Source organism: Meriones unguiculatus, chromosome 12, assembly GCF_030254825.1.
Source record: "Meriones unguiculatus strain TT.TT164.6M chromosome 12, Bangor_MerUng_6.1, whole genome shotgun sequence".
Taxonomy (NCBI): Eukaryota; Metazoa; Chordata; class Mammalia; order Rodentia; family Muridae; genus Meriones; species Meriones unguiculatus.
Genome location: NC_083360.1, coordinates 54041492 through 54050508, shown reverse-complemented (window position 1 = coordinate 54050508; position 9017 = coordinate 54041492). Strand labels below are relative to the sequence as shown.

General features: G+C 40.2%; 1 non-coding gene and 1 pseudogene across 1 annotated transcript; both read left to right on the top strand.

Moving 5' to 3' along the window:
• Positions 1 to 7195: 7195 nt before the first annotated feature.
• Positions 7196 to 7302, top strand: LOC132646943 (U6 spliceosomal RNA). The gene has a single exon (XR_009585267.1). It is a non-coding gene; the product is annotated as a U6 spliceosomal RNA (small nuclear RNA).
• On the top strand, positions 7234 to 8611 carry LOC110540493 (kinesin-like protein KIF22; annotated as a pseudogene).
• Positions 8612 to 9017: the final 406 nt, after the last annotated feature.

Below are 9017 nucleotides of genomic sequence, written 5' to 3'. Positions count from 1 at the left end.
TAAGGAACTCACATGGTGGCTCAGCTGCCCATGGGCTACATCTGAGCAGGGGGCCTAGATCCTCTCTACATATGGTACTTGGTTGGGGTATCAGTCTCTGCAGGATCACCTGAGCTCAGATTTTTAGCTTTGTTGGGCTCCTGTCCCCTCCATGTCTTTCTACTCCCCCCCCCCTTTTCTTCCATAAGACTCCCTGCCCTTTGCCCAAAATCTGACTGTGAGTCTCAGCATCTGCTTCCATCCTGTGTTGGGTGGAGCCTTTAACAGGACCTCTATGATCCTGTTGCTCCTGTCCTGTTGCCTCTATTCCTCCACTTCTGGTGGCTATGCTGTTTGCCATTCTGAATGAGATCTAAGCATCCTCCTTCCTGTCCTTCTTGTTGTTTAGGTTCTTTAGGTTTGTAGATTTTAGTATGACTATTCTATCTTATATGGCTGATATCCATTTATAAGTGAGTATATACCATGCGTGTATTTCTGTTTCTGTGTTACCTCACTCAGGATGATCTTTCCTACTTTCATCCATTTGCCTAGAAATTTCATAATTTCCTTGTTTTTAATTGCTGAGTAATATTCCATGGTGTAAATGTGCCACAATTTCTGTATCCCTTCTTCGGTTGAGGGACATCTAGGTTGTTTCCAAATTTTGGCTATTACAAATAAAACTGCTATGAACATAGTTGAGCAAATGTCCTTGTTGAATGGTGGAACATTTTTCAGGTATATGCCTAGGAGTGGTATGGCTGTATCTTGAGGAAGCACTATTCCTAGTTGTCTGAGAAAGTGCCAGATTGATTTCCAAAGTGGTTGTACAAGTTTACATTCCCGTCAGCAATGGAGGAGGGTTCCTCTTTCTCCAAATCCTCTCCAGAATATGTTGTCACAAGAGTTTTTGATCATAGCTATTCTGATGGGTGTGAGATGATATCTCAGGGTCGTTTTGAATGGCATTTTTTATGACTAAGGATGCTGAGCATTTCTTTTTTTAAATTTATTTTAATTATTAAGTTATATTTTATTTATTACAGTTTATTCACTTTGTATCCCAGCTGTAGACCCCACCCTCATCCCTTCCCAATCCTGCCCTCCCTTCCTCTTTTCCTCCCGTGTCCCTCCTCAGTCCACTGATAGGGAGGTCCTCCTCCCCTTCCTTCTGGCCCTAGTCTATCAAGTTCCATAAGGACTGTCTTCATTATCTCCCTCTGTGGTCTGTTAAGGCTATCCTACCCTCAGGAAGAAGTGATCAAAGAGCCAGCCACTAAGTCCATGTCAGAGATAGCCCCTTTCCCCCTTACTATGGTACCCATTTGCAGACTGAGCGCTCATGGGCTACATCTGTGCAGGGGTTCTAGATTATCTCCATGCATGATCCTTGGTTGGAGTGTCAGTCTCAGAAAAGACCCTGTGCCCAGAATTTTTGGTTCTGTTGCTCTCCTTGTGGAGCTCCTGTTCCCTCCAGGCCTTTCTATCTCTCCCTTCTTTCATAAACTCCATGCACTCTGCCCAAATATTATTGTTTATTACAGTTTATTCACTTTGTATACCTGCTGCAACCACCTCCCTTGTCTCCTGCCAATCCTATGCTCCCTCCCCTTTCTCCCTCTATGCCCCTCCCCTAGTCCACTGATAAGGGAGGTCTTCTTCCCCTTCATCCTGAGCCTAGCTTATCAGGTTTCATCAGGACTGGCTGCATTGTCTTCCTCTGTGGCCTGGCAAGGCTGTACCCCCACGGGGGAGGTGATCAAAGAGCCTACCACTGAGTTCATGCCAGAAGTAGCCACTACTCCCCTTAGCAGGGAACCCACTTGGAGACTTAGTCTACGGGTTATATCTGACAGGAGTTGTAGCTTTTCTTGTATGGTTCTTGGTTGAGGTATGAATCTCTGCAGAGCATTTCTTTAAGTGTTTCTCCACTGTTACTATTCCTTTCTTGAGAAGTTTCTTTTACTCATTTAAGCATTTACATAGATTTATTGGAGGTAGTTTGTGAGAGGATTGATATGTGTAGTTAAGAATTTAGATGTTTAGTGTAAAAGCTCAGAGTTCTTCTTATTGGCTTTACATTATTGTTATATTACATTAATAACTTCAGGATCAACCATACCCGATGAATCTGCCTACTATGCAAATATCATAATATGAAATTAACATTTGTCTCTTTCATGTCACAAATTTTGTTGTGTGTTTCTGCAGAGAATATATTTCTCAGCTTCCTTCTTGGTATTCTTCATAGCTCACCTCTAGAAGTTTTCAAACTAATGGTTAAGAGCCAAAGCAAGAGCTAGACTTGGTCATTTGCAAAATAACAGTATTGTAAATTTACTAATTTAAAATACTAATTACAATTGAATAAGTGAATAGAAGAAATGAAGAAATTCTGCATCATCATATGATTTTTCTTGCTGTAGCATCAGTTCTAGTTCATATAACTCTCCTTTTTCTTAATCTACCAACAATATTTCTACCCTTTGCTTATTTTGTATAATTGTGGTGGCAATGGTAGTTGACAGAAGAAAGTGTGTTCTGGAAATTTCTCTTAGCAATAGCATACTAGAGAAAAACATACTGGAGACATCAGTGAAGCTGGAATCAAAAATAAAAATATATAATGTATGCCTCAGGAATTTACCTGACATAAAATTTAAATCCACAGTTCTTAACCTAGAGATGGTAGGCCCTAATCACATATCAGATATCATGCATATCAGATATTTACATTATGATTCATAACAATAAATTAAAGTTATGTAGTTACAACAAAATAAATTTTGTGGTTGGGTGTCACTGCAACATGAGGAACTGTATTAAAGTGTCACTGCATTAGGAAGGTTGAAAAATACTGATTTAAAGAATGGTGCATGAAAGCATTTTAGAAATAATAGTATAAATAACTATCTTATGTTGAGTATTCGTGTCATATATTCTCTGAGCAAACAAATGCCTTCTTTTTCAGCACAAGAAATCTCAGGTTTACAACTGTTTTCAAACATGATCTCCTATATATCATCTCACGGAGAATGGGAATTTTGGAAGGTGTAAAATATACCTTATCATCTTGCAATTGAGCATTTTCCCTGGATACTTTTACATCATATTTCAGGAAGATAAGAAAAATGCATATCTGTTCAGTGAAACTTTATGCAAGAAAAGATGAACTTGTGGGATTGAGTCAATTGTCCATAGGCTGTTTCTCTTGGCTCATTTTCAAGATTGAGAAATAGTGCCTCTTCTTAGTGTCAAGATGTTGGGCTTCTTTGATTTGTTTTTCTTTAGGAGGGAGCAAAGTTAGGTATTGGACATCATAAACCTAATGCTAGATGAGTTGAATTAGGATTCTACTCTAATAAATCTGGCATTTTGGTATTTTACAAAGTTTTGGTGTATTCGTGATGAAGTGAATAACTCATCTGTGAAACATTCTCAATTGCTTTAAAAACATTCTTAAAGATTTATTTTCATTATATCTATCTATGCATATGTGTGTGTCTTTCTGAGTAGATGTTACATGTGTATAGTTGTGTCCTACAGAAGCCAGAAGAGAGCATCAGATCCCCTGAAACTAGATTTAGATGGGTTTGAGCCTTCAGATATGGGTTCTAGGAACTGAACTTGAGTCCTTTGGAAAAGCAGCAAGTGCTGTTAACCACTCAGCCATCTCTGCAGTTCCTTAAGGGAGTGTGTGTGTGTGTGTGTGTGTGTGTGTGTGTTCTGTATTCTTTTTTTTTTTTGAGGTTTACTTTTAAATGGCAAGAAAATATTATTTGTGAAAATAAAAATAACCATATTTCTGGTTATATAAACATAAAATCTGTAGACCATATATTTTGTTAAAATATGTGTGGCACTTTTGCACCAGTCTATCTGACAATAAAAAATGTTTTTCAGGGAACAAAAGATTTTGTGAAAAAAAAAACTTTATATGCCCTAAAATTGTTCACAGACCTCAAACAAATTGCAGAGCCATAGATGGATCTAGTTTTCTACCCATTGATGAAGGTTCCTCCATTTACTGATGTTCAAGGCTTACTCGTGGGCCCTCATTGCACTGTGAGTCACACTCACATACTGGTCACAGTCAGTCTGTATGGCCTTGGGTGGTTGCACAGAAAGGTCCACATCCTAAAAGCTTACTTGCCAGCCTGTGATGCTACTATATTGTATTTTATAAGCTATGGCGTAGGGGAAGTAAGTTAGGTCACTGGAGATGAGCCCTTGATGAGGATATCACATTCTGTTCTCTGTTAGTGCTTATCATTTGCATGTATAAAAAAATGTTCCATTACATTCTCCAGACCATGGAACCCAAAAATGCCACTGTCCACAAATAATATAGACAAGTTACAATGGATTTAATCCATGAGCCAAAGTAATTATTTCCTCATTTAAATTTTTTATTTATTGTTATTATTTATTACAATTTATTTACTTTGTATCCTGGCTGTAGCCTCCTCCCTCATCTACTCCAGGTTTCTCCCTCCCTCCCTCCCTCTTCCCCCATCTATGTTCCTCACCTAGTCAACTAATAGTGAGGTCCTCCTCCCCTACTATCTGATCCAAGCCTATCAGGTCTCATCAGGATTGTCTGGATCGTCTTTCCCAGTAAGACCACCTTGCCAGGGGAAGTTATCAAAGAGCAGGCAATTAAGTTCATGCCAATGACTGCCACTGCTCCCCTTAATAGGGAATCCACATGGAAACTGAGCTGCCCGTGTGCTACATCCAAGCATTGGGTCTGAGTCCTTTCCATACATAGTCCTTTGTTGATTCACCAGTCTCTTCATGACACTATGAGCTTAGATATTTTGGCTCTGTTGGTCTCCTGTGGAGTTCCTGTTCTCTCCAGATCTTTCTCTCTTCTGCTTCTTCCAAAAGATTCCCTGCACTCTGCCCAGAGTTTAGCTATGAGTCTCAGCATCTGCTTCAATACCCTGCTGGGTAGGGTCTTTCAGAGGCCCTCTGTGGTAGGTTTCTGTCCTGTTCCCTGTCTTCTCCTACTTCCACTGTCTATCCTGTTTGCCCTTATGAATGAGGATTGACCTCCTTCCATGGGGTCTTCTTTGTTGTTTAGTTTCTTTAGGGCTATAGATTTTAGTATATTTAGCCTATATTGTATGTCTAATATCCACTTGTAAGTGAATATATGCCATGTGTGTCTTTCTGCTTCTGGGTTACCTCACTCAGGATGATCTTTTCTAGTTCCTACCATTTGCTTGCAAACTTCATGATCCCCTTGATTTTTTAAAATTTTTTAATAATTACACTTTATTCACTTTGTATCCCCCTTGTGGTTCCCTCCCTCCTCCCGTCCCAATCCTTCCCTTCCTCCACCCTCTTCATGCATGCCCCTCCCCAAGTGCACTGATAGGGAAGGTCTTCTTTCCCACCCTTCTGATCCTAGTCAATTAGGTCTTATCAGGAGTGGCTGCAGTGTCTTCTTCTGTGGCCTGGTAATGATGCTTCTCCCTCAGAAGGAGGTAAGATTCCCTTTATTTTAATAGCTGAGTAGTATAACATTATGTAAGTGTACTACAATTTTTGTATCCATTCTTCTGTTGAGGGCCATCTAGGTTGTTTCCAGATTCAAGCTGTTATAAATAAAGTTGTTATGAACATAGTCGGAAAAATGTCCTTGTTGTATGATTGAGCATCTTTCAGATATATGTCCAAGAGTGGTATAGCTGGATCTTGAGGTAGCACTATTCCTAATTTTTTTGAGAAAGTGCCAGATGTCCTCATTTTAAATTGGTTTCCTACACTGTTTTGTCAAAGAATGCACTGTTGAATTTAAAACAATGACACTTTGATCTGAAGAGGGAAAATGTATTTAAAACAAGTTGAATGTCATTAAACACCACAGTTTATGTTGTGGAAGTTAAAGGGCCTGGTCCACAAATGTCTTTCAGTTATAATCAGATGTTCTTCATTTTTTTCCATCTTCAAATTAGGAGCCAAGTGGGGAATGTATTAATAATGATAATGTAGCAATCTTTGTTTATAGTTTGAATTTGAAATGTAACCCACAGGTTTTTGAGCAAGCACTGCCAGCTAATGGTGCTGTTTTGGGAGAGTGTGGAAATTTTACCAAGTGTGGCCTCCCTTGAGAAAGTGCAATTTTGAGGACAGGCTTTACGAGTTATAGCCTATCTCTGGTTCAGGCTTGAATTATCTCTTCTATTTCATACCTTAAAACAAGCATCATGACATATTCAAAGAACCATGGAGCTGCCTGTTCAGTCACAATGCATTTCCCAATGCAGTGAACACAGAAAACAATTGTTTTCCTTCATTTGCTTCTTGTCAGATTATTTGGTTGTAATGACAAGAAAAGTAGCAAACACACTCTGAAACTACGGTAGAATTTATTTCTATTCATTCATTCCAGAAAAGAAAAATTTCATGGCTAGAAATGTCTGGATAAAAGAAAAGGGACATTTTAACATTCATTGACACTAAACACGTTCAGTGGGAAGTAGTATTTTTAGACTCCTAGGTATTCATGTTAACTTTGAGAGTGCAGTCATCCTTTTGAGTCTCATTGTTTGCATCTGCAAGACTGAAATACATTTTTCCTGACCACCCCATAGGATTAATTTACTGCATGTGAAACATGCTTTATAAATATGTAACTACTCAATAGTCTTACTATTATTAACATAATTCCTTTTAGATTCTTTTTCTTTTGTGTTTTGGTGATGGTAGTTAATGCCATTGTTATTGCTGTTTATTACTACTGTTTCACAGGAGAAACATTTTATGTTCACCGATATCCTAGGGACAACACGAATGCCATTCAAGTTATCTGTGTCGTGTACACAGGTCTACATAGAATACTAGGTAATTAATTGTCCTTATTTTCTGATGCTAACAAAATGAATGATCAAAGCGCCCTTAGAAGTCAAGAACATTTTCAAAGTATGTTATGGCATTTGTCTGAAGTGACTGCCATTAAACAAGGAAGGGCAAGAGCAAGAGAGCCTGCAAAACTAGAGACCTGCTTGGCTAAATTCAGAATTGTTACAGTGCTGGAGGATTTCAAACGCACTGAAGAATTATCCACTCATACCTAGCTGAAGCTCTTAATAACGGCAAAACTTAGGTAAATCAGGGAGGAATGCAGTAAATATATCAATAGATGGACAGGGTAACAATGGGAAGTGAGAGTACATAGATATATAAAATTAAAAATATGCTTTTGGTGCTTGCTTCAGCAGCACATACAATAAATTTGGAGCGATGCAGAGAAGATTAGCATGGCCCCTGCGCAAGGATGACACGAAAATTCGTGAAGTGTTCCATATTTTTTTCCTGCCAGCCAGTAGAAATCGAGTTGTGGGAGCCACCGGCTTAACCAACGTTCCTCCCGTAGCCATGCGGTGCTCCTGGTCAAGGTGGAGCAGCGTGAACGTTTGGCTCCGTTTCTCCAGCGGGAAGGAAAACTGTACCTTATTGATTTGGCTGGTTCAGAGGACAACCGTCACACCGGCAACCAGGGCATTCGGCTCAAAGAGAATGGAGCCATCAACGCCTCCCTTTTTGTACTGGGCAAAGTGGTGGATGCACTGAACCAGGGGCTCCCTCGTATTCTTTACCGGGACAGCAAGCTCACTCGCCTATTACAGGGCTCCCTGGGTGACTCAGGTCATAGCATCCTCATTACCAATATTGCTCCTGAAAGATGTTTTTACCTGGATACAATCTCAGCATTGACTTCACTACTAAGTCCAAGGAGGTGATTAACCGGCCTTTCACCAATGAGAGTCTGCAGCCTCATGCTTTGGCACCTGTTAAGCTGTCTCAGAAACAGCTCGGGCCCATCAGAGGCAAAGAAAGCCAAAGGCTCTGAAGAAGAATCGGCTGGGAGCCCTGAGTCTGTAGCAGCTCCAGGCTCAGCCCCCACAGAAACTAAGCCTCTTACAGAAGCTAAGCAATATGGATCCAGCCATGTTGGAGATCCTCCTGAGTTTGGATCATTTGCTGGCCACCCAGGGGAGCCAAGGAACACCTCTACTGAATACCCCAAAGCGAGAGCGAATGGTACTCATTAAGACAGTAGAGGAAAAGAACTTGGAGATTGAGAGGCTTAAGTGAAGCAAAAAGAACTGGAGGCCAAAGTGCTGGCCCAGGTGGCACTGGATTCAAAGGGGAAAGAGAATACTCTGACAATTCGCCAGCCTCTTCCCAGGACCAGCAGGAAAGCACGAAACCCTTGAAAAAGGCTGTGGTGATGCCCCTACAACTCCTTCAGAAGCAGGTAGCATCTTCTAGTTCGGATATCCACATTCTGAAGAGAGGCCACAAAAGGAAGCTGGAGCCATCAAATGCGTCAGAGGCTGTGGAAAAGGCTGAGGACTGCTGGGAGCTACAGATGAGCCCAGAGTTACTGGCACATGGGCGAAAAAAATTACTGGATTTGCTAAATGAAGGCTCGCCTCAGGATCTGCGAAGCCTGCATCACATTGACCAGAAGGCCCAACTCATCATGGCCTGGAGGAAGCTTCATGGCCCCTATTGTGAGGTGGAGGACTTGGAACTGGTAGAAGGCATCTCTGGGAAGCAGGTGGAGTCCTTATTGAAGGCAAACCTCTTGAGCTTGGCTGCAGCCCAACACTGATCCCTCCTGACCACTAGCTCTTAAAACACTCCCTTTTTCTTTCAAAGTCCAAGGATTTTGATTATAATGATGTGTTGTTTAAATATAGTTTTTATTCCAAAATATATATATATGCTTTTGTTATTTTTAACAATTCATGCAAAGGGCTGAAAAATTACCTCGATTTTCATAGAAATTAATAATAAATGTGTTTAACATTTATTAATATTTATCACAGTGCATATGCATTTTTGTTTATTTTATAAAAATTAGTATTCTATTGGTTGATTTCTGTGTTCCCCTAGATTTTGTAGGCTGAAACTTAATCTCAAGGGGAGATGGAAGTGGGAGGTGGAGCCTTTATAGGATTATTAATAATTAGATTGCTAAAGCCTAAATGGGATTATAAAAACACAATTGCCCAACT